Source organism: Bufo gargarizans, unplaced genomic scaffold, assembly GCF_014858855.1.
Source record: "Bufo gargarizans isolate SCDJY-AF-19 unplaced genomic scaffold, ASM1485885v1 original_scaffold_1937_pilon, whole genome shotgun sequence".
Lineage (NCBI taxonomy): Eukaryota > Metazoa > Chordata > Amphibia > Anura > Bufonidae > Bufo > Bufo gargarizans.
The window spans coordinates 40,381-67,399 of NW_025334574.1; the positions used below are offsets into that span (position 1 = coordinate 40,381).

At 45.0% G+C, this 27,019-nt stretch overlaps 1 pseudogene; it reads right to left on the reverse strand.

Moving 5' to 3' along the window:
- Positions 1-1,600: 1,600 nt before the first annotated feature.
- LOC122923798 overlaps positions 1,601-27,019 on the reverse strand; it is a 68,745-nt pseudogene continuing 43,326 nt past the window's right edge.

Genomic DNA, 27,019 nt, shown 5'->3' on the forward strand with positions numbered 1-27,019 from the left:
GAAAAATAAAAAAGTTATGGCTCAAGGAAGATAGGGAAGAAAAATGAAAATGCAAAAACAAAAAACCTCCAGTATCCTAAGAGTTAAGAAAGTTCATCCATATCCTGCGAGAATAAAATATGCAGAGTAAATTAACCTGTGGAGCTGAATTTTTAATACATGTGTTAATGTTCGCTGTGGCTTTTGACTGTTTGCAAGGTGAAATGTGTTGCAAATCTGCAACAAAATATGTGACAAATCCGTGGCAGAGCTGTCTTGCAGATTGCTGCTGATTTGCAACGAATTTCATCTTGTGCTTTGCAAATCAAATTTGACATGTATGTCCTATATACCCTTAAAATATTCCATGTCTACTTATTGAGCTCACGTCATGTCTAGTGTTGATCACGAATATTCGAATCGCAAATATTGGCACTTTGAGAATTCAAGAATATTTAGAATATAGTGATATATATTTGTAGTTTCGAATATTCAAGATTTAATTTTTTTAAACAGTACACATGATCCCTCCCGGCTTCTAGCTTATGGGCCAATGAGAAGGCTGCAATATCTTTGACTTTCGGAGTAATATTGATTGCAAATTTTCGTACTACGCATTTTTATCGCAAATTTTTTTAATTGCCGATTTATGCAATCAAGAAAATAATGACTGACATAACAAATTCGCGAATATATGGCGAAATATTTGCAAAATATCACGAATTCGAATATTGCCCCTGACGCTCATCACTAGTCATGTCTATGTTCATCAACGTTCATTATGGATCACAAATACAGCTGAAGTTGTAATTTAGGTTTAGGCCAGGTGTAAGGGTTCTGGCAAACGGGCACATGAGAGTAACACCTTGTACATACATTTCCAGGAACAACAACAAAGGAACAGCATAATGTACATTTCAAAGAAAAGATGCTTCAGAGTTCTTATTTCACTCATTTATATATTTCTGATATATTGTGCAGCTCTTTACAGACATTACTTGCTGTCTTCAATGGCGCTAACAATCTAAGCTCCCTATTAGTATGTCTTTGGAGTGTGGGAGGACACAAGAGTACCCGGAGGAAACCTAGGACCCCAAACCTAGGACCCCAATGCTGGAAAGTACCAGTGCTAACCACTGAGTTACCGGGCTAACCAATTACTTTCTCACAAAAATTCTCAGGAGAAAGGAAAGGTTCTCTTAGGGCTCATGCGAACGACTGTATGCCCTCCGAGATATACGGTCAGTGAGCGGGCCATATGTCAGGGAGCGGCATACATTGTGCGCACGGGAGTACAGTGCATCATAGATTACAATGATGCTGTGCACGTCGAGCTGCCCGCAGAACTATTGTCCCGCACTCATAAGATCATATGAGTGCCGGACAATAGCCCCACGGGTGGTCCGACGTGCACAGCATCATTGTAATCTATGATGCAGTATACTCCTGTGATCACGATGTATGCCGCTCCGGGACATATTCGCCGCTCTAGGACCGTATGTCTCGGAGGGCATACGGTCGTGTGCATGAGCCCTTAAACAGAGCTCTATTCTAGATAACCCCTTTAAGATATCCAGTTTATTAAGTTTATTATACCCTTCATTAAAGAAATAAATAAGAATCTGAATTTGTAGAATTTATAGTCTTGCGACATTTTGTTCTATAATGAAATCAACAAAAACAAAAGTCATGTGATTAAAAAAGTGAGAAATTAGAGAAAAAGCATTAGTGAATCTAAATATCAATTTCTGTAGCTGCCATATTTGTGTAGAAAGTATGAATGTTCCTTTCATACATCTATGAAGATTCTCATTCATCGAGGTCATGGTATATGAGTAGTAAAAATGCAGAGCAACTGGACTTGTATTTTTCTTTTCTCTTTTCTTAAAGAGAAAATAGAAGTCGAGATGCTCTGACTTTTTACTCCTGGTGCGCTTCCTTTGTTATGTGCGGGGATAGGCACTCAAACAATAAGAAAGTCCTTTTTTTCTGAAGGCTCTTCTAAGGGTCCACAGGTCATATGTGTCAGACGGATTTGCTGGTTTGATTGTGAACGTCTGAAGCAGAGCAGTGAAGAAGAGGAAGATTTCCATACGAGCCAGTCCTTCACCGGGGCAGATCCTTTTTCCTGCAAGAAAATATTTTACCCATGAGGATGTCGTCTATTCATGAAGGCTACACTAAAGACAGACACAATGACACCACAAAAGCTACATTAGCCTCCATATCAGCTACAATACCCCCATAAAAGCCACAGTACACCCTGTACCAGCCACAATGCTTGAGTGCTGTCTGATCACTGTGTTCACTCCAAGAAATGTTTGTCATGAGAGAGCCTCTTTAAAAGTGCAAAATGGACCAAAATATGAATAGACCAACTATCAAGAACTGTACCTGCTGAGAAAGGCATCCACCGCCATGTGTGCAGAACAATCCATTCTGGTCCAAGAAGTTTTCTGGATTAAAATCATAAGGAGTCTTCCAGCAGTCTGGATCTGCTAAAACTGAGCCAAGGAGAGGAAATACGGTGGTTCCCTGTTGAGACATTATGAAATTATATACAACAAACGCCACATAACAGTCAGAGGAGAAGTAATAAGCTAAAGACAGTTTTAGACTTGCAACTTCTCCTTCTCCCTTTTAGGCCTCTTTCACACGGGCGTGTGCTCCCCGTTGCCGTATTGCGGACTGCATTTGCGGATCCACAATACACGAGTGCCGTTCCGTGGGCATTCTGCATTACGGATGCGGACCCATTCACTTTAATGGGTCCGCAAATCCAGAGATGCGGAATGGTGTGGAATGGAAGCACGGAACGGAGTGCTTCCGCGGGGTTTCGTCCCGTACTTCCGTTCCGCTAAAAGATAGAACATGTCCTATGTTTTTGCGGAAAGGCCGGATCGCGGACCCATTCAAGTGAATGGGTCCGCGATACGCTGCGGCTGCCCCACGGACTGTGTACGTGCATTGCGGGCCGCAGCACAACCACGGGGCACACACGCCCGTGTGAAAGAGGCCTTATGCTGTTTCAACAGATCACTGAAAGAGAAACTGCAGCTGCATCCCCCTCCTCCCCCTCTCCCTGTTAGTCTTTACTCTGAGCTGATTATTCAGTGACTGTATTGGTTTCTGAACAAAAGGGAACTATCGGCTGGTAGAAGTGTCATACATTCATATGCAATAAAAATATATTCATAGAAACAAAGCAAGTAGTGATCGCTCTTATTAAATGTCGCTCTCCAGCTCTGGCTGTCAGGAAATGCTTGCAGTGATTTCCATTGGGGTTATATGTCTAAATACGGTATTCAAACATATACCATGACAGATATATTCATTTTAATATGTGAAACTGAGTTCAAAGTATTCATCTTTGGACTCCATTTTTGTTTGTTTCTGGCTTTTTGTTTCCAGACTGTTTGGCGTGGTAGACATCGCTATTCTGCCCAGCAAAAACACTGACAACAAATGGAAAACAGGTCAAAAGGAGGCCAAAGATGAATCCTTTGAACCTCATTTGACACATTAAAGGGAATGTACCCGTCATAGTATACAGGTGAAACTCGAAAAATTAGAATATTGTGCAAAGTTCATTTATTTCAGTAATGCAACTTAAAAGGTGAAACTAACATATGTGATAGACTCATTACAGGCAAAGCGAGATATTTCAAGCCTTTATTTGTTACAAACTGGATTCCAAAAAAGTTGGGACACTAAACAAATTGTGAATAAAAACTGAATGCAATGATGTGGAGATGGCAAATGTCAATATTTTATTTGTAATAGAACGTAGATGACAGATAAAACGTTTAATCCGAGTAAATGTATCATTTTAAAGGAAAAATACGTTGATTCAAATTTTCACGGTGTCAACAAATCCCCAAAAAGTTGGGACAAGTAGCAATAAGAGGCTGGAAAAAGTAAATTTGAGCATAACGAAGAGCTAGAAGACCAATTAACACTAATTAGGTCAATTGGCAACATGATTGGGTATAAAAAGAGCTTCTCGGAGTGGCACTGTCTCTCAGAAGCCAATATGGGTAGAGGATCACCAATTCCCACAATGTTGCGCAGAAAGATAGTGGAGCAATATCAGAAAGGTGTTACCCAGCGAAAAATTGCAAAGACTTTACATCTATCATCAACAACTGTGCATAACATCATCCGAAGATTCAGAAAATCTGGAACAATCTCTGTGCGTAAGAGTCAAGGCTGTAAAACCATACTGGATGCCCGTGATCTCCGGGCCCTTAAACGACACTGCACCACAAACAGGAATGCTACTGTAAAGGAAATCACAGAATGGGCTCAGGAATACTTCCAGAAACCATTGTCAGTGAACACAATCCACCGTGCCATCCGCCGTTGCCAGCTGAAACTCTACAGTGCAAAGAAGAAGCCATTTCTAAGCAAGATCCACAAGCTCAGGCGTTTTCACTGGGCCAGGGATCATTTAAAATGGAGTGTGGCAAAATGGAAGACTGTTCTGTGGTCAGACGAGTCACGATTCGAAGTTCTTTTTGGAAATCTGGGACGCCATGTCATCCGGACCAAAGAGGACAAGGACAACCCAAGTTGTTATCAAGGCTCAGTTCAGAAGCCTGCATCTTTGATGGTATGGGGTTGCATGAGTGCGTCTGGCATGGGCAGCTTGCATGTCTGGAAATGCACCATCAATGCAGAAAAATATATTCAGGTTCTAGAACAACATATGCTCCCATCCAGACGTCATCTCTTTCAGGAAAGACCCTGCATTTTTCAACAAGATAATGCCAAACCAGATTCTGCATCAATCACAACATCATGGCTGCGTAGGAGAAGGATCCGGGTACTGAAATGGCCGGTCTGCAGTCCAGATCTTTCACCTATAGAGAACATTTGGCGCATCATAAAGAGGAAGGTGCAACAAAGAAGGCCCAAGACGATTGAACAGTTAGAGGCCTGTATTAGGCAAGAATGGGAGAGCATTCCTATTTCTAAACTTGAGAAACTGGTCTTCTCGGTCCCCAGACATCTGTTGAGTGTTGTAAGAAGAAGGGGAGATGCCACACAGTGGTGAAAATGGCCTTGTCCCAACTTTTTGGGGATTTGTTGACAAGAAATTCTGAACATATTTTTCCCTTAAAATGGTAATTTTCTCAGTTTAAACTTTTGTTCCGTGATTTATGTTCTATTCTGAAAAAAATATTAGAAGTTGGCACCTCCACATCATTGCATTCAGTTTTTATTCACGATTTTGTATAGTGTCCCAACTTTTTTGGAATCCGGTTTGTATAATTTGGATGATTATGGCTTATAGCTTATGAAACCCTAAAGTCACAATTTTGTGACTTTACTCAGGGGGTATGGATTAATCAGCTGACTAGAGTGTGACAATTTGAGCCCAGAATATTGAACCTTTTCACAAAATTCAAATTTTAAGCTGCATTAATGCAATTTCTTTTAAATTGCATTACTGGAATAAATGGACTTTTGCACGATATTCTAATTTTTCGAGTTTCACCTGTTTGTCGGAATATCGTTATTAAGATGTATATCTCAGATGGAAATCTCTGCAGTAAAAGTAGACCCAGCCAGAAAGTATAAACTTTTCCTGAAACGAGTAAAGTCTCTTACCTTAGGGATCATAAAACCTCTGAAGAATGTGTCCTCTGACACCTGATGAGCAAGAGCCATTGGAGCAATATCTACATATCTCATTATTTCATGTACCACAGCATTTGTGTAATGCATCTGGGACTGGTCAGCCATTCCAGGCATCCTGCTTGAACCTATGATTGTATCGATCTCCTTCTGCACCTTTTCTGAAAGTCAAATAAAATTGCAACAAATTGGACCTTGCTTATAATCTTTTCCCAGCTCATATCATGGTAAATATTATATGTGTGTGTTCTTATGGACAATTGTAGTGCCTTGGAGCAGGGACACTCTGAAGTCTGGACATTTGTGGACATTTGCCTGTTTCTCCTATGCAAAGTTATACACTTCTTAATTTATTTCACTTGAAAGGATTAACGTGCACTGTTTAAGGCCTCTTGCAAACAAAGTTTTTTTTTCCCGTTTACGTTCAGTTTTTTGCGTTCCGTTTACGGAACTATTTATTTCAATGGATACGCATAAAAAAACGGAAGGTACTCTGTATACCTTCTGTTTCCGTATTTACTTTTTCCGTTCAGTTCAAAGATAGAACATGTCCTATTATTGTCCGCATAACGGACAAACATAGTACTGTTCTATCAGGGGCCAGCTGTTCCGTTCTGCAAAAAATGGGATGTACACGGACATCATCCGGGCGACCGCAAAATACTAAAAAAGCCATACAGTCGGGGGGGCGTGGCCTGTGAGCGCATGGAGTGAGACGCACCGTACACTGCTCCTGCTGGTATCCTGTTCTAAACTGTCGGTAGCACACTCTGGTTTCTTGAAATAACCTTACCTGGTGGGAGCAAAGTGTCCGGGGGCTGCTGTGTTGAATCTGGAAGCCTGACCATGCCAAGGAAATCGAGCAAAGCCACTAAACAAGACAGGATGGAGGCGGGCCAATATGGCGCCGATGGCGGTGAGGTGACGGCGCTGCAGGAGGTGGTGAGCCAGAGTGCGGCTGCAAAGCTCAGCAAGTTTGCCCGTATAGATAGCGGAGTGGGCGACTGGGCCGCTGATAAAGGGACTGATATACTTACCTCTTCTGGGTTCGGTTCCATAGATGGCGACGGCCTGGATGTGGCTGATCAGCCTCTGCTAGCTCCTGTAATCCCTGCAAATGAGACTGGCCGTCGGGCCGTGTCTACAGAGGAGCCCACTCTGAAGGACATAATGGTGGCGGTGGCAAGTTGTAATAGCACACTTAAGTGTTCACAGTACAAGTCGGCAGTCTGCGGTCTGATGTCTCCATAATCAGACACGATCTGCACAAGATATCTGAACGTACCTCTGAGTTGGAGAAGAGGGTGTCATCATTGGAGGATGCAGTTCAGCCTTTGCAAATGGTGTCCAAGACGTCCTTGAGGGACATTGCTGCCTTATATGCCAAGACGGATGATTTAGAGAACAGATCGAGAAGGAACAATCTGAGAATTGTAGGAATGCCGGAAAAGACAGAGGGGGCTAATGCCACTGAATTTGTGGAGAAGTGGCTGTACCAATTGTTTCATGAGAAAGGTCTGTCCTCCCTGTATGCAGGTGGAGCGGGCGCACAGAGTGCCCATGCGGCCGCTGCCACCAGGCAGACCTCCGCGCCCTATTCTTGCGAAGATATTGCATTTTAAGGATCGGGACACTATTTACGCCAGTCCAGAGATAATGAAGAAATGGTCCTGAACGGGGTCAAAGTGTCCATTTTTCCGGATTACTCGAATGAGGTGCAGCGGCGGAGGAGCCGTTTTATGGATGTCAAGAAGAGGCTTAGAGGGCTGCAGGTTCCATATGCCATGTTGTTCCCAGCTAAATTACGTGTGGTGGCATTAGGGATCCACTAGATTCTTTGAAGATCCAGAGGAGGCGGCTCAGTGGCTGGACGTCCACGAACGACAATTGAGAAATGGGGCCCTGGACACTTGAAGGAGGCAGATATGTAGTTTGGCTTAATATCCATATATGTTTGCACTTTGATGTCACTATAATGTTGTACCAGTTAAGAAGTGTACTTTACAATGCTACCACATGTTAGATTCTGAGTTGGGAGTAGGCGGTTAGGGGACAATAATGTGTTTCCCAAGTGTGGAGAGGATTCTCTGCCTGAGAGAGTGTATTGATAGAATCAATGATGGTTTTTGTTCATTAGTGGGCAAGTTGCTCATAGAGTGCCCGGTTTGTGGGTTTAGAGTTGAAGAGGTGGGGACAGCTGTTCTCATTTGTAGTATTCTGCTAATGGGGGGGAGGGATGGGTAGGAGTTGGGTTAGGGATGAGAACTCTATATGGATAAGGTTTGAGGGGGGGTTAGATGCAGATATGTCAATGTATTTTACTATGACACGGGTGATTCAAGTTTTGAGCTGGAATGTGAGGGGTATGGCTGACGCACGAAAAAGACAGAGTATTTTTCACTACTTGAGGCGTTTTCAGCCTGCCATCTGTTGCCTGCAGGAAACGCATTTGACTAGTGATACTGTACAATGGCTGAGCAAGAACTGGGTGGGACATGTGGTACATGCGACGCATTCCTCACATTCCAGGGGTGTATGTGTGTTAGTGCATAAGAGTATTAGATTTGAACAATGGCAGCAGTGTGTGGATGCTGAGGGCAGGTATGTATGTATTGTATGTAAGATTGATGGGATCCAGGTGGTGTTAGTGTCAGTGTATGTACCCCCGCCGTTTGCTTCTCCTTTGGTGCGTGCAATTATGTCCTTTGTGGCGGACTTCCCTGGGTTACCATGGCTACTAGTGGAGGATTTCAACTGCACGCCGGATGACTCTTTGGATAGATGTCGGGTGGAAGGATCGGGTGGATAGCCAGGAAGTCCTGCTTTGAGGAATATTATGACTGAAACTGGTCTGTTTGATGTGTGGAGAGTACGCAACCCTAAGAGGCGCGAATATTCGCGCAGATCCACTACGCATCATTCACTGTCACGCATAGATCTGGCGCTTGTAAATGACTCTATGCTGCCTCTGATTGGGGGTGTTGTCTATCACCCTCGGTCGTTGTCTGACCATTCCTTGGTGCAGATTGACTTGTGCTTGGGGGTGCTCAGGCAGGGACCGAGGTTGTGGAAATGCAACCCGCATTGGCTTAATGTTCTGGGTGATCTATCTGAGATCTCAATGGCGGTCAGAGAATACTTTACTATTAATATCGGGACGGCTTCAATTCACGGGGTCTGGGATGCTATGAAAGCGTTTTTGAGGGGAGTATTGATAAAAGAAATTAGTAAGCACAAATCCAAGTCTAGAGAAGCGGATGTTAAGGCGCATCTACAAGTGGCGGAGGCCGAACGGGTGTTTGGCAGGTTGCCTTCCCTGGTTAATAGTGAGGCGTTGGCGGTTGCTCAGGAACAGTTGAGGTGTCACTTAATGCAGGCTGCAGAGCGGAAGTGTAGTTTCTACCGCCAAAGATCGTTTGAGGAGGGTGAGAAGGTAGGTCATCTGTTGTCTGTCGTCTCTCAGGCTCAACGGGGATCCTCTTGTATACAGGAACTGAGGGATAGAACTGGGAACAGTAGGCAAGACACAAAAGGAATATTGGACATACTTAAGGGTTTTATGTGTCACTATATGAGTCCACTGTCCCTTGTTCTGGGGATGCTCTGACTGATTTTTAGAGGGGGCGCAGTTGTCGGTGTTGTCAGATGAGGATAGGGAGAGACTGGAAGAACCGATATCACTCGAGGAACTGGAGGCTGCACTTGGTGGTATGGCGAATGGTAAGGCTCCGGGGGCAGATGGCTTACCTGTGGAGGTTTACAAGAAATTGCAGGGGGTGCTTCTCCCTGAATTGCTTAAGGTGCTGGAACACTCACTGGAGACGGGTTCGCTACCACACTCTATGCAGGAGGCTTTAATTGTAGTTATTCCCAAACCTGGGAAGGATCCCAAATTACCAGACTCATATAGGCCGATTTCACTTCTAACAGCTGATGTAAAGCTCCTAGCTAAGGTGCTGGCGAACAGGTTGTCCAGGGTGATTCTGACTATTGTACACTCAGATCAGACAGGCTTTATGCCTGGGAAGTCGACTGCTATAAACATCCGCAGACTATATGCTAGTTTGAATATCCCGGCAGATAATTGTGGAGACAGGGCCTTACTTGCCCTTGATGCCGCTAAGGCATTTGATAGTGTAGAGTGGAATTATTTGTGGGGAGTCTTGAAAGCTATGGGTTTTGGTGCTCGATTTATACAGTGGGTGCAGGTGTTGTATTCGAGTCCTAGGGCCCACATTAGAGCCAATGGGGGGCTGTCAGACAACTTTACTTTGGCTAGGGGGGCAGGGATGCCCATTGTCGCCTTTATTATTTGCTCTGGCCATCGAGCCACTTGCAGCTCTAATACGCCTGTCACCTCATATTGTGGGGTTTAGATATGGTGCGGTACAGAACAAGGTGGCTATGTACGCTGATGATACCCTGCTTTTGGGCGACACTGGGACATCTCTGGATGCAGCCATGTCACGGATAGATAGATTTGGGTACTTCTCTGGACTTAAGATTAATTGGGAGAAGTCTGCTCTGATGCCGGTGGATGGGCAGGCCTTGTCAGCTGAGCGAGTTGATAGTAGGATTCCCTGGGTGGTAAAGTTTAAGTATTTAGGGTTGTACATAACGCCTAGATTGCTGGATTTTGAAGAACTAAATCTGACCCCCTTGCTTGTTACTTTCAGACTTAAGGTAAGGACTTGGTGTAGGCTCTTCCTATCTGTAGTGGGTAGAGTGAACCTTTTAAAAATGGCAATGATGCCTCAACTGCTATATGTACTTAATAATGCTCCTGTGTGGATCCCTCTAGATAGGTTCAGGAAACCTATTCATATTCAGGGACCTCATTTGGAAATATGGCCAAGCGAGGATCAAACTGGAGACGCTGCAATATCCCAAGGCAGAAGGTGGTTTGGCGGTCCCGAATGCCTGGATTTACTTCTTGGCTTTTCAGTATCAGCACTTTAAGGGCTGGATTGAGTTTCAGTCGTCGGATGTGACAGGCAGGATATTGCAGCACTGGTTGGGCAGTCGTGACCTTATGTGTATACTGGAGGGGGCAGGAATGCATGCGGGGAGAGAGAAGGTCCTACTTGTTGAACTTATGAAGAAGGTATGGGCAAAGGTGAAGCAGCTTAAAGATGTGGGAGGAGACGGAGAGCTTTCCCCAATATGGAATAATAATCTATTGCCAGAATTCTTGTCTTTGTCAGGACTTAGGAATTGGGAATCTCATGAGGTAATGAGGATAGGTCAACTGACAGAGGGTAGTGTATTCAAATCTTTTCAGGGTATCCAGCAAGAATTTAACGTCCCCAAGGTGTGGTTTTATCAGTTTCTGCAACTGAGGCATGCCTATGATGTCACGGTGAGGAAAGGGTGTAATATAGCTAAAATGGATGTGGTACAGAAGCTTATTCTCCCGAAGGGGGGGAAGAGAGGTTTGATATCGCAGGTATATACTCTATTGCTGGACAAGTTTCTTGATGGGTTCCCTCTGACGCGGATGATGAAATGGGAGGGTGATTTGGGCGCCGTGTCTAAGGATCGGTGGGAAGATATTTTGGAGGCGGTTCCCAGAGTGTCTATGAGCAGGCTAAGTTGTCACAGCTTTTCATAATTCACAGGGTATATAAAACACCGGTATTTAAAAAAAAAAATTGGGGTTAGGAATGATGATAAGTGTCCGAAGTGCATGGAGGAAGGAGCGGATCTGGTACACATGCTCTGGTCGTGTCCAGTGATAGGTCGATATTGGGATGAGGTGCGGATCATGATTAATCACAAATTGGCGCTGAGTCTGCAAATGGACCCTAAGGTTTGTGTGTTGGGGTATGTGTCAGAGATTGGAGGGAGTGAATTGCTTAAGGTGGCGGTGGGAAGGCTGTTATATGTGGCCAGGAAACTGGTGGCGCAGAGGTGGGTCCAGGGGAGTCCGCCAATGATAGAGGAGTTTGTGAGAAAGGTGAATGATATGTTGGTCATGGAAAAAAGTGTGTTTGTTAAGAGAGGCTGTCCTCAGAAATTTTAGAAACTATGGAATGAGTGGTTTTCTCATACTCATATTGTGTTATAAATAAGATAGAGGTTGTCTTATTCTTATCCATTGGGGGGGAGGGGGGGCTAGGCTTTGACTTGATTTGTTTTGTGTCTTTTAAAAATTTAACCATGTCGTGTTTTGGAACTGTAATTTGTATACCATTGCAGTTATACTGGATTACGTGCATTGTCCATTGATGCAATGGTCTGTCGCCTGTAGATGTACTATGTTATTTTTCATTATTGTGTTTTGCACTATAGTGAAATGTTGATCAGAATACAGAAAATGCTTATTATAAGTGATCAATAAAAATGATTTGATAAAAAAAAAAAGCCATACAGTCGTGTGCAAGAGGCCTAATACTGTGTAACTGCATTTTATATGTATGTTGTGATATCTATATCTTGTTCACTTGCACTGTATTTGAGAGGCTCTGTGGAAAGGGTTAATGAATACTGAGAGAAGTTTGGGACTTTGAATGAGAAGCTGGTAATTTTCCACTGTCCTGTTTACCAGCAAAACCAGACTGATAATTTGAATGTCTGATTTAGCTCTATTTTTATGTCTGGAAACTTGTTTTTGTCTGGAAAAACTGCTGTGTCATTGCCTTTGAGTATCATTGAAGCTTTAATGCAAGTCAATGACAGACAGGTGTGGTAACTTTGTAATTGTTTGTGCTGAGTTTCCACCCCTCCCACTAGAAGGTTCCAGTGTAGCTAAAAATTATATATAAGGAGAGTAGACTGAGCCCCTAGTATTCTGCAGTCAGAGACCAGTGCTTGGAGGGAGAGACTCATACCAGTCTGCATGAGTTACCAGAAGAAGACGTTGAGATGGGAACACTGAGCCACAGACCATGGGTCACCAGCCCTGTGACCAAGGATCCACCTTAACTACTGAGCTACAGAACGTGGGTCTCCTGCCTTTGGCCAGAGTATTAGCATTCTTAGAGAAAGAGGGCTTTCCTCAGCATCAAACCTTCTTCTGCCAGGAAGGAGACCGGAGAAGCCAGCCCTATGACTCGCCTGTAATGCTTTGCCCCTGAATTCCTCCAGTAAAGAAACACACTGGTTAATTGCAGACCCGGAATCTCTAGACTTATTTCCCATTGGGGTGCACCACACCTTAACATCCCTTCTGGAGAGCAGCAATATGTGGTGACACCTTGATGGTGTCTGGGGGACCCAGCGCAGCATTGGGGCCACCCCAAACCCAGCCACTGCACAATGTCTAGGAAGAAGATAGAGGAGGGTACGCACAGGTACTCATGCTGTCATAATTGGCTGGGGCAAGGAACAAAGTTATCCAATTACAAAAGCAATATAAAAGAACAACTTCCCCCTTGGTGGCAATTATCAGCATATTGGCTTAGAACAGTAGATATTCATACCAGAAGTAGGAGCTTCAAGGTCACTTCAAGGATTGAGAAATTACATATTATAAAATTCACTGAAGAACATCCAAGAATTATAGACCTGTTTAGTCTCAGCTAATGCTGATATTCACGACTTCAACATAACGGTTTGAGAAGAAATTGGATTCATGGGGAAAAAAGGACATTTCTGGAACCCATAAGGAACATCACCTAAGCATATATCATTAACCCCAAAGTGGCAAGGAGGCTAGAATTGTTAAATGTGTAGGTCTTTTGTTAGGGATTACTAAGGTCATTGTCCAGACCACAGCCAGTGAACCCCAAAACCTGCTACCTGCTTTCCAAGACAACTCAAGGTGGTAGAAAGCTAAGGCTACCCCTAGGTTCACCAGAGCCTGCTGCAAGGCCAGATGCACTTAGCTTCTAGGGTTACAGGTTATGTCTGCAGAGTAGATAACAGAAATTGGCCGAAAGGCACAGTAGTGGCAAACCTTCCAAAATGAGCAGGGACATACAAGTAGAGTTAGCAAGCAGGGGTAAAATAAAGATAACATCCAGATGCAGGCCAAGGTCAACTCTGAGATTGGATACAGTCAGCAACCTGATTGGCTTGGCTTTCAGTCACACTCACAGGTTGACCACATGGGATTTCAAAATGACAACCCTCCCAGCACAGCCCGGACAGCTCAACAGCTACTATATGTGTATAGGGAAACCTGATTACATCCAGTTGTCTACTATCAGAAAAAACATGAATTGGTCAGGTTGAATTTCCAAGACTTGCCTTGAAGATAATCAGCTGCAGAGTTGGGAATTTAGAACAAACCAAACATACTTTCATTTCACCCTTTCCAACATTTCTTATTTCGGTCAAGGTACTTGGCAAACCCTACAACTTAGGTGTCCACCTGATCTGGTGTCTGACGGAAGTGGTTGGTGGTTGCTATTGGCAAGAGGCAGCTGTTAAGTTGTCAACAGAGGAACAACGATTCAGACACCAACTGTCCTACTTATAATAAATACAAGGGGATGAAAAGTAGTGAGAGGGAACTTTGAGCGTGATGACTGTTGGGAGGAGTCCTAATGGATGAGGAGGCAATCTATGGAATAAAAGGGAGCACAGGGAGAAGTTTTTGTGATAGATGAGTATTGAAAAGTACATATCAAGAAGGTCCAAAAACGTCTCTGTCTACTCCAATGAAGTTTAAGACAGGAGATTGTGGACGGCCAGACCAGGGAGAGGGGAGGAGTTCTTTTTGGGGTGGCACTTATGCGGCTAGTAAGGGTACAGTTTTCACAGGGCCTGGCTGTAGGGACAGCATTGTCTAACCCTTGTTTGTGTACCTCCCTGGAATTTGCATTTTATAGATTAACCATCTAATGGTAATATTGGTGTTTCTATAGTGTGCTGTTCAGTAACAAGTATGGAGGTAATACAATTATTACAAAAATAAGGCTTTATTATTATTACCTGGGAAGGGGGATTCCCTTGGTCCTTGGTACAGATGAGCAGGTCTTACACAGAATTGGCATGTGGCCTGATGCAGCAGAGAGGAAGCACAGATGTAGCAGTGCTGCAGATGTAGCAGAACTGGAGATTCAGTTGAGCTGATCATAAAGCTGGACCGTAGATGCAAAAGTAGATGAAGTAGAGTCTATAGTATAGTGTAGCTGAAGAAGTTGTGCATTGGGTAGAATGTCAGAGCGGAAGCAGTTGTAGAGTTAGAGTAGAGGACGTGTAAGAGATGTAGCAAAACTGGAATAGCAGATCTAGACTGATGCAGCAGAGCCAGAGCCGCAGCCCATAAATATATGAGGATTCCAGCCCTTGGCTTGTGCTGGAGCTGATCAAGATGTTTTTTATTAAATCAAATAGACAAAAAAGATAAATGGCCCTTCATTCAGGGTCTCTGCTACTAGTTTACTAACTTTATACTATGTGAAAATAAACAATATGGTGGCAGGAAACGACAATAGGAACCGTCAAAGCACCAGCCGTCATAAGACCCAATCTGACTGGCTATTTGACCATTAGTTTTGGCTACAGAAATATATCATGCTTAAAAAGGACCTGGAATCTCCCCTGAAATGTCTGTTTTAGAACTACTGCACTCCTCATGTAATAACAATTCTGGATCACCTATTCTAATGACTCTACGCTGTGCCATTCCTTTATTATTCCCGTTAGAAGTTATAGATGGGTGTTACCAGTTAGGGGTGTGTCCCTGCACAGTCTGACACTATCCAATTAGGACTTCCAGTATCAGAATGTGCAGGGACACACCCCTAACTGGTAACGACCATCTGAACCTTCATTGCAAACTGTTGGCAATTTATTCATAACTTCTAGGAGGAATAATAAAGGAATGGCACAACATTGAGAGTCATAAGAATAGATGCTCCCTAATTGCTATCAATTAGTTACTAAATAAAGACAATGTCAGGGGAGGTGACAGCTCCTTTTTAATAAAAGCCTATTCATCAGAATCTATCTCTCACCTTGGACATGTGGATATTGCATCATCAGCAGAAGACTGAACTGGAGAGTATTTGATGTGGTCTCTGTCCCAGCTGTGAAAAGCTCAAAGACTACGACAACCAAATTTTCTTGGTTAAACTCTTCACCATTTGTTTCATTGTCCTGGAATTTAAGGATAGAATACACATTGTCCTTTATTAAACCCTTTGTAGCCTGGGTATTAAAAAATTAGGCTTAGTTCACACTGACACTGAGACTTGGTAAGCAGTTTGATGAGTATTAACAGCAAGAACAACACAGCTGGCAGCACTATTCTTGTCGGTGGGGTCTGACAGGGGTCTAGGAGCCATCCAATGATGGATCCAGCTTTAATTTATTGCTACATTATTAATGGCAGTAGCAACGGAGATGTAAAGATCATATAACTCCTGCAGTAGGGCGGATGGCTGCAGCATTTCTGTATGGCAATTGGCCAGGAGAAATATTGGTGGAGAGATATAAGGCTGCATTTAGGCCAGCCATACACATGAAATAGACAGCTATTCCTATTGACCTCCCCATATACATGCATCCTCAGCTCAACCAATCATGCATGTGTCACGGACAGTGAGAAAGGCACCGGCAGACACCTCTAGCAGAGACTTATTTATCTGGAATCAAAAGTATCAGCCATGTTGAAATGCAATTTGCCATTAGAGAAGAGTCATGAGGACCCAAAACACATTTGATGGACAGATTGTTCGACCAACACTTATCTAATGTTATGACATCTCCCCTCTTTCCAGTGTATGTAACAAATGACAATGAATTCTAGTTCAGTTTATCATCACCACAACTATACTGTTGTTACAGACATCGCAGTTACAGGAGCCCAAGCCAACCTCTTGCAAGTGTCCAAGCCTGTCTTCATGAAGAGCCCAAGCACTCCTCTACCCAAGTTCCCAGTGCCGCCCCTTGCACTTTCATGTCCGGCCGCTCCTCTGCGACGTCACAATCTGCACAAAACTCAACTGTTCTGCTCATGCGCAAGATTTTGGTGAAACCTAACGATGACCATGTGGGCGGAGTTTTGTGCAGGTCATAATGTCACGAACATGAAGGGGCAGCACTAGGAACTTGAGTACAGGCAGGCTTGAGCTCTTCATGGAGGTGGGCTTGTGCACTTGCAAGAGGCGGGCTTGGGCTCCTGCAACCATTAATCAACCCTGCTGGACACTTGGAAGGCTAATTAGCATTTCTGATCAGAAACTGTGATATCTACAACAAAGGTTGTGATGATGGTAAACTAAATTAGAATGCATTGCCATTTGTTACATACACTGGAAAGAGGTGACATTTCCTTTTTAAAGAGGACCTTTCACCACTCCTGACACATCTGTTTTAATAGCTTCATGCTTTTCCCATGTAATGGCAATTCCAGAGCATCTATTGTTATGTCTGTATGTTGTGCCATTCCTGTATTATTTCAACTAGAAGTTATGAATGAATTGATAGCAGTCTGCAGTAAGGGTACAAAGGGGTGGTAACAAGTTAGGGGGGGGGGGGGGTGTACCTGCACAGACTCACTCTATCCAATCAGTGCTGCCATTTTTTTCAGACTATGCAGGTACACCCCCCAACTGGTGACCTCCCCTATATAACCTTACTGCAGACTTCTAGCAATTAATTTATAACATTTAGTAGAAATAATAAAGTAATGGCACAACACAGAGGCATAAGAATAGATTATCCTGAATTGTTATTGAATGTGGAATGCATGAAGCTATTAAAAGAGGCATATCAGTAATGATGAGCGGAAGGGGCAATATTCAAATTTGCGATATTCCGTGAATATTTGGGCAAATATTTGTGAATAATAAATTTGTGAATTCGAGAATTCAACAATATTTTCTTGACTGCGAAAATTGGCAATGTAATATGCGCGTATTTTGCTACATTATTCAAGCTGCTAGAAGTTTCCTGAGACTGTAGAAAATGGTTGGCACGGCAGAACATTACAATAGCTTTATATGCAGATAGAGTGCTCCAATATATTTGCAATTGTGCAAATCGGCAATTAATGATGCGCATATTTTGGCGCAATATGTGCAACTTCACATTTTAGCAGGTCTGACTACCTACACTGACTATCTCCCACTAACTATATGTATTATATATATAAACTAACTAACTATCTAATGTAATGACACAGTAAAGCACAGAGCACAGCAATGACACTGCTCTCTCTCTCTCAGAACTGCAAAAGACTGCATAAAATGGCTGCTGGGGAGGTTCTTATATAGTAAGGGGTAGGCAACTTTCTTATTGGTTGTTAGGGATGTTGCTTAGCTCAGACAAAGACATTGCAGCCTTATCATTGGCCCACAAGCAAGAAGCAGGCAGGGATCATGGGTTCAGATTAGAGTTGAGCGAACACCTGGATGTTGGGGTTCGAGAAGTTCGGCCGAACTTCCCGGAAATGTTCGGGTTCGGGATCCGAACCCGATCCGAACTTCGTCCCGAACCCGAACCCCATTGAAGTCAATGGGGACCCGAACTTTTCGGTACTAAAAAGGCTGTAAAACAGTCCAGGAAAGGGCTAGAGGGCTGCAAAAGGCAGCAACATGTAGGTAAATCCCCTGCAAACAAATGTGGATAGGGAAATGAATAAAAATAAAAATTAAATAAATAAAAATTAACCAAAATCAATTGGAGAGAGGTCCCATAGCAGAGAATCTGGCTTCACGTCACCCACCACTGGAACAGTCCATTCTCAGATATTTAGGCCCCGGCACCCAGGCAGAGGAGAGAGGTCCCGTAACAGAGAATCTGTCTTCATGTCAGCAGAGAATCAGTCTGCATGTCATAGCAGAGAATCAGGCTTCACGTCAGCCACCACTGCAACAGTCCATTGTCATAAATTTAGGCCCAGCACCCAGGCAGAGGAGAGAGGTCCCGTAACAGACAATCTGGCTTCATGTCAGCAGAGAATCAGTCTTCATATCATAGCAGAGAATCAGGCTTCACGTCAGCCACCAATGCAACAGTCCATTGTCAGATATTTAGGCCCAGCACCCAGGCAGAGGAGAGAGGTCCCGTAACAGACAATCAGGCTTCACGTCAGCCACCAGTGCAACAGTCCATTGGCATATATTTAGGCCCAGCACCCAGGCAGAGGAGAGAGGTCCCGTAACAGACAATCTGGCTTCATGTCAGCAGAGAATCAGTCTGCATGTCATAGCAGAGAATCAGGCTTCACGTCAGCCACCACTGCAACAGTCCATTTTCATAAATTTAGGCCCAGCACCCAGGCAGAGGAGAGAGGTCCCGTAACAGACAATCTGGCTTCATGTCAGCAGAGAATCAGTCTGCATGACATAGCAGAGAATCAGGCTTCACGTCAGCCACCACTGCAACAGTCCATTGTCATAAATTTAGGCCAAGCACCCAGGCAGAGGAGAGAGGTCCAGTAACAGACAATCTGGCTTCATGTCAGCAGAGAATCAGTCTTCATATCATAGCAGAGAATCAGGCTTCACGTCACCCACCACTGTAAGAGTCCATTTTCATAAATTTAGGCCAAGCACCCAGGCAGAGGAGAGAGGTCCCGTAACAGACAATCTGGCTTCATGTCAGCAGAGAATCAGTCTTCATGTCATAGCAGAGAATCAGGCTTCACGTCAGCCACCACTGCAACAGTCCATTGTCATAAATTTAGGCCCAGCACCCAGGCAGAGGAGAGAGGTCCCGTAACAGACAATCTGGCTTCATGTTAGCAGAGAATCAGTCTGCATGTCATAGCAGAGAATCAGGCTTCACATCAGCCACCACTGCAACAGTCCATTGTCATAAATTTAGGCCAAGCACCCAGGCAGAGGAGAGAGGTCCTGTAACAGACAATCTGGCTTCATGTCAGCAGAGAATCAGTCTTTATATCATGGCAGAGAATCAGGCTTCACGTCACCCACCACTGTAAGAGTCCATTTTCATAAATTTAGGCCCAGCACCCAGGCAGAGGAGAGAGGTCCCGTAACAGACAATCTGGCTTCATGTCAGCAGAGAATCAGTCTTCATATCATAGCAGAGAATCAGGCTTCACGTCACCCAACATTGGAACAGTCCATTGGCATATATTTAGGCCCCGGCACCCAGACAGAGGAGAGGTTCATTCAAATTTGGGTAGCCTCGCAATATAATGGTAAAATGAAAATAAAAATAGGATTGAATGAGGAAGTGCCCTGGAGTACAATAATATATGGTTAAGGGGAGGTAGTTAATGTCTAATCTGGACAAGGGACGGACAGGTCCTGTGGGATCCATGCCTGGTTCATTTTTATGAACGTCAGCTTGTCCACATTGGCTGTAGACAGGCGACTGCGTTTGTCTGTAATGACACCCCCTGCCGTGCTGAATACACGTTCAGACAAAACGCTGGCCGCCGGGCAGGCCAGCACCTCCAAGGCATAAAAGGCTAGCTCTGGCCACGTGGACAATTTAGAGACCCAGTAGTTGAATGGGGCCGAACCATCAGTCAGTACGTGGAGGGGTGTGCACACGTACTGTTCCACCATGTTAGTGAAATGTTGTCTCCTGCTAACACGTTGCGTATCAGGTGGTGGTGCAGTTAGCTGTGGCGTGTTGACAAAACTTTTCCACATCTCTGCCATGCTAACCCTGCCCTCAGAGGAGCTGGCCGTGACACAGCTGCCTTGGCGACCTCTTGCTCCTCCTCTGCCTTGGCCTTGGGCTTCCACTTGTTCCCCTGTGACATTTGGGAATTCTCTCAGTAGCGCATCTACCAACGTGCGCTTGTACTCGCGCATCTTCCTATCACGCTCCAGTGCAGGAAGTAAGGTGGGCACATTGTCTTTGTAGCTTGGATCCAGCAGGGTGGCAACCCAGTAGTCTGCACACGTTAAAATGTGGGCAACTCTGCTGTCGTTGCGCAGGCACTGCAGCATGTAGTCGCTCATGTGTGCCAGGCTGCCCAGGGGTAAGGACAAGCTGTCCTCTGTGGGAGGCGTATCGTCATCGTCCTGCTTTTCCCCCCAGCCACGCACCAGTGATGGACCCGAGCTGCGTTGGGTGCCACCCCGCTGTGACCATGCTTCATCCTCATCCTCCTCTACCTCCTCCTCATCCTCGTCCTCCTCGTCCTCCAGTAGTGGGCCCTGGCTGGCCACATTTGTACCTGGCCTCTGCTGTTGCCAAAAACCTTCCTCTGAGTCACTTCGAAGAGACTGGCCTGAAAGTGCTAAAAATGACCCCTCTTCCTCCTCCTCCTCCTCCTCCTGGGCCACCTCCTCTTCCATCATCGCCCTAAGTGTTTTCTCAAGGAGACATAGAAGTGGTATTGTAACGCTGATAACGGCGTCATCGCCACTGGCCATGTTGGTGGAGTACTCGAAACAGCGCAACAGGGCACACAGGTCTCGCATGGAGGCCCAGTCATTGGTGGTGAAGTGGTGCTGTTCTGTAGTGCGACTGACCCGTGCGTGCTGCAGCTGAAACTCCACTATGGCCTGCTGCTGCTCGCACAGTCTGTCCAGCATGTGCAAGGTGGAGTTCCACCTGGTGGGCACGTCGCATATGAGGCGGTGAGCGGGAAGGCCGAAGTTACGCTGTAGCGAAGACAGGCGAGCAGCAGCAGGATGTGAACGCCGGAAGCGCGAACAGACGGCCCGCACTTTATGCAGCAGCTCTGACATGTCGGGGTAGTTGTGAATGAACTTCTGCACCACCAAATTCAGCACATGCGCCAAGCAAGGGATGTGCGTCAAACTGGCTAGTCCCAGAGCTGCAACGAGATTTTGCCCATTATCACACACCACCAGGCCGGGCTTGAGGCTCACCGGCAGCAACCACTCGTCGGTCTGTTGTTCTATACCCTGCCACAACTCCTGTGCGGTGTGGGGCCTGTCCCCCAAACATATGAGTTTCAGAATGGCCTGCTGACGTTTACCCCGGGCTGTGCTGAAGTTGGTGGTGAAGGTGTGTGGCTGACTAGATGAGCAGGTGGAAGAAGAGGAGGAGGAAGTCGAGTAGGAGGAGGTGGCAACAGGAGGCAAAGAATGTTGCCCTGTGATCCATGGCGGCGGAAGGACGTGCGCCAAACAGCTCTCCGCCTGGGGCCCAGCTGCCACTACATTTACCCAGTGTGCAGTTAGGGAGATATAGCGTACCTGGCCGTGCTTACTGGTCCACGTATCTGTGGTTAGGTGGACCTTGCCACAGATGGCGTTGCGCAGTGCATACTTGATTTTATCGGATACTTGGTTGTGCAGGGAAGGCACGGCTCTCTTGGAGAAGTAGTGCCGGCTGGGAACAACATACTGTGGGACAGCAAGCGACATGAGCTGTTTGAAGCTGTCTGTGTCCACCAGCCTAAATGACAGCATTTCATAGGCCAGTAGTTTAGAAATGCTGGCATTCAGGGCCAGGGATCGAGGGTGGCTAGGTGGGAATTTACGCTTTCTCTCAAATGTTTGTGAGATGGAGAGCTGAACGCTGCCGTGTGACATGGTTAAGATGCTTGGTGACGGAGGTGGTGGTGGTGTTGGTGGTACATCCCCTGTTTGCTGGGCGGCAGGTGCCAACGTTCCTCCAGAGGCGGAGGAAGAGGCCGAGGCGGCAGCAGCAGAAGAGGCCGAGGCGGCAGCAGCAGAAGAGGCCGAGGCGGCAGCAGCAGAAGAGGTAGCAGGGGGAGCCTGAGTGACTTCCTTGGTTTTAAGGTGTTTACTCCACTGCAGTTCATGCTTTGCATGCAGGTGCCTGGTCATGCAGGTTGTGCTAAGGTTCAGAACGTTAATGCCTCGCTTCAGGCTCTGATGGCACAGCGTGCAAACCACTCGGGTCTTGTCGTCAGCACATTGTTTGAAGAAGTGCCATGCCAGGGAACTCCTTGAAGCTGCCTTTGGGGTGCTCGATCCAAGATGGCGGCGTTCAGTAGCAGGCGGAGTCTCTTGGCGGCGGGTGTTCTGCTTTTGCCCACTGCTCCCTCTTTTGCTACGCTGTTGGCTCGGTCTCACCACTGCCTCTTCCTCCGAACTGTGAAAGTCAGTGGCACGACCTTCATTCCATGTGGGGTCTAGGACCTCATCGTCCCCTGCATCGTCTTCCACCCAGTCTTGATCCCTGACCTCCTGTTCAGTCTGCACACTGCAGAAAGACGCAGCAGTTGGCACCTGTGTTTCGTCATCATCAGAGACATGCTGAGGTGGTATTCCCATGTCCTCATCATCAGGAAACATAAGTGGTTGTGCGTCAGTGCATTCTATGTCTTTCACCGCTGGGGAAGGGCTAGGTGGATGCCCTTGGGAAACCCTGCCAGCGGAGTCTTCAAACAGCATAAGAGACTGCTGCATAACTTGAGGCTGAGACAGTTTCCCTGGTATGCATGGGGGTGATGTGAGAGACTGATGGGGTTGGTTTTCAGGCGCCATCTGTGCGCTTTCTGCAGAAGACTGGGTGGGAGATAATGTGAACGTGCTGGATCCACTGTCGGCCACCCAATTGACTAATGCCTGTACCTGCTCAGGCCTTACCATCCTTAGAACGGCATTGGGCCCCACCATATATCGCTGTAAATTCTGGCGGCTACTGGGACCTGAGGTAGTTGGTACACTAGGACGTGTGGATGTGGCAGAACGGCCACGTCCTCTCCCAGCACCAGAGGGTCCACTAACACCACCACGACCATGTCCACGTCCGCGTCCCTTACTAGATGTTTTCCTCATTATCGTTCACCACAACAACAAAAATATTATTTGGCCCAATGTATTGTATTCAAATTCAGCTGAATATAAATTTGAGGCCTAGTATTTAGGCGCTGGGTGACCGGTATGGATTTACTGACAGAATTAGACTTGGAAATGCACAGTAGCGTGTGTGTAGTTATTCTGAATGACCCCAATGTGCACCTTGAATATTATATACCCTTTTAGGGATAGATTTCAAATAGCTCTGATATAGCAGAAACCACTAAATTATGAAATTGCTAAATTGGGAATTGTATTTCAACCCAGAACCAAAAATGTTCTTTGACGGACACTAAATAACTTGCCCAGCCAGAACAGTACAGCGGTAACGACAGATTTAGCGGGATATAAATTTGAGGCCTAGTATTTAGGCGCTGGGTGACCGGTATGGATTTACTGACAGAATTAAAATTGGGAATGCACAGTAGCGTGTGTGTGAAGTTATTCTGAATGACCCTATGTGCACCTTGAATATTATATACCCTTTTAGGGATAGATTTTAAATAGCTCTGATATAGCAGAAACCACTAAATTATGAAATTGCTAAATTGGGAATTGTATTTCAACCCAGAACAAAAAATGTGCTTTGACGGACACTAAATAACTTGCCCAGCCAGAACAGTACAGCGGTAACGACAGATTTAGCGGGATATAAATTTGAGGCCTAGTATTTAGGCGCTGGGTGACCGGTATGGATTTACTGACAGAATTAGACTGGGATATGGCCAAAAAATAACCACACTATTGCTGGTTAAATGCACTTGGTGTGACAGCTTGACCAACCACACTACTGAGGGTTAAATGCACTTGGTGACAGGCGCAGCTTGCCCCTGATTTAGTATATGGCCAAAAAATGAACAGACTATTGCTGGTTAAATGCACTTGGTGTGACAGCTTGACCAACCACACTACTGAGGGTTAAATGCACTTGGTGACGGGCGCAGCTTGCCCCTGATGTAGTATATGGCCAAAAAATGAACAGACTATTGCTGGTTAAATGCACTTGGTGTGACAGCTTGACCAACCACACTACTGAGGGTTAAATGCACTTGGTGACGGGCGCAGCTTGCCCCTGATGTAGTATATGGCCAAAAAATGAACAGACTATTGCTGGTTAAATGCACTTTGTGTGACAGCTTGACCAACCACACTACTGAGGGTTAAATGCACTTGGTGACGGGCGCAGCTTGCCCCTGATGTAGTATATGGCCAAAAAATGAACAGACTATTGCTGGTTAAATGCACTTGGTGTGACAGCTTCACCCTGATGTAGGCTTTAGCCAAAAAACAACCACACCATTGAGGGTTAAATGCACTTTGTGACAGCTTGCCCCTGATGTAGTATATGGCCAAAAAATAAACAGACTATTGCTGGTTAAATGCACTTGGTGTGACAGCTTCACCCTGATGTAGGCTTTAGCCAAAAAACAACCACACCATTGAGGGTTAAATGCACTTGGTGACAGGCGCAGCTTGCCCCTGATGTAGTATATGGCCAAAAAATGAACAGACTATTGCTGGTTAAATGCACTTGGTGTGACAGCTTGACCAACCACACTACTGAGGGTTAAATGCACTTGGTGACAGGCGCAGCTTGCCCCTGATGTAGTATATGGCCAAAAAATAAACAGACTATTGCTGGTTAAATGCACTTGGTGTGACAACTTCACCCTGATGTAGGCTTTAGCCAAAAAACAACCACACCATTGAGGGTTAAATGCACTTGGTGACAGGCGCAGCTTGCCCCTGATGTAGTATATGGCCAAAAAATAAACAGACTATTGCTGGTTAAATGCACTTGGTGTGACAGCTTCACCCTGATGTAGGCTTTATCCAAAAAACAACCACACCATTGAGGGTTAAATGCACTTGGTCGCAGCTTGTGCTGGCGCACCACAAGACACAAAATGGCTGCCGATCACCCCAGAAAAAAGTGACTGACAAACGGTCTGGGCAGCCTAAAAACAGTGAGCAATTGAGTATCAGCAGCTCAATGATCCACAGCTGCAGATCGATCAATTAATCAAGTCCTTTGGAGGAGTTAATCTGCCTAATCTCGCCTTACTGTCACAGCCGCAACCTATCCCTATGCTGATCAGAGCAGAGTGACGGGCGGCGCTATGTGACTCCAGCTTAAATAGAGGCTGGGTCACATGGTGCTCTGGCCAATCACAGCCATGCCAATAGTAGGCATGGCTGTGACGGCCTCTTGGGGCAAGTAGTATGACGCTTGTTGATTGGCTGCTTTGCAGCCTTTCAAAAAGCGCCAAGAAAGCATCACAAAAGCGCCAAGAAAGCGACAAACACCGAACCCGAACCCGGACTTTTACGAAAATGTCCGGGTTCGGGTCCGTGTCACGGACACCCCAAAATTCGGTACGAACCCGAACTATACAGTTCGAGTTCGCTCATCCCTAGTTCAGATGAAAAAAAATCTAGAATGTTTGCAAATACGAATATATGGCACTATATTCTAAATCTTTGCGAATTCTCGAAATGGCGATATTCGCAATTAAAATTTGCGCCCAACACTACATATCAGGAGTGGTGAAAGGTCCTCTTTAAAATTTTAGATAAAAACTTTTAAAAGACTGATACTTTGTACTTTAACTGTGTATAATAACACTGGAACAGGATTGATACAAAGTACACACAATGTAGCAAACACTGCACTAAAACATCCTGCCATATATCCAGTGACCTGAGCCTCTCAGGTGAGGAGGGACTGCCGCTGAAGTCTACTGTTCCTGCTATCTCACCATTTGTACATTGCCTGACTACACTAAACTCACCCTACGTGTTTTTCAGGGGTCAATTAGACAAGTTAGCAATATCTGTAAAGACAGTGATAGTTGATACACACCATGCCTGCACTGATCATAACGGAGACTGTTATATGCTTGTTTAATGGGTCTTTCAGAATAAATAGGGGAAAAATAATTGCTATTACTATTGTTTGCCCCATTCACCTTGTATATTGTTAGTGAGACACGGGACTATGTGCTGAAAACAAACGGCAATTTTAGGTGGCACACGAGAGGTGCAATCATCAGACAAACATGTATTCTACTTGATTGTCGGGTGATCGACTGCACCTTTACATGGGCCTGTTATCATGAAGGAGCATTCATACGAATGTTGGTTTTCCATAAGGTAAGCTCAGTCTGATTGGTCATAAATCTGTGCACAAAACCAGTTTAAGGGGGCTGTCCAGAATTAGAAAAAAATATTAACTTTTTCCCCCCAGAAACTGTGCAGCATCGTACATACAGGTGAAACTCGAAAAATTAGAATATCGTGCAAAAGACCATTTATTTCAGTAATGCAAATGAAAAGGAATTGCATTAATGCAGCTTAAAATTAGAATTTTGTGAAAAGGTTCAGTATTCTGGGCTCAAAGTGTCAGACTCCAGTCAGCTAATTAATCCATACCCCCTGAGCAAAGGATACCTCAAAATTGTGACTTTGGAGTTTCATAAGCTGTAAGCCATAATCATCCAAATTATAACAAATAAAGGCTTGAAATATCTCGCTTTGCATGTAATGAGTCTATCTCATATGTTAGTTTCACGTTTTAAGTTGTATTACTGAAATAAATGATCTGTGCACGATATTCTAATTTTTCGAGTTTCACCTGTATACTGTTGGCTAGAATTGCAACTAATCCCTATTCAAAGCCATAAGACAAGTCTGGAAAAGTGATAGACCCTTTATTTGAATTGTGGACAACCCCTCTAACACTACAAATGGGTTTCTATGTATTTCACATATTCTGTTAC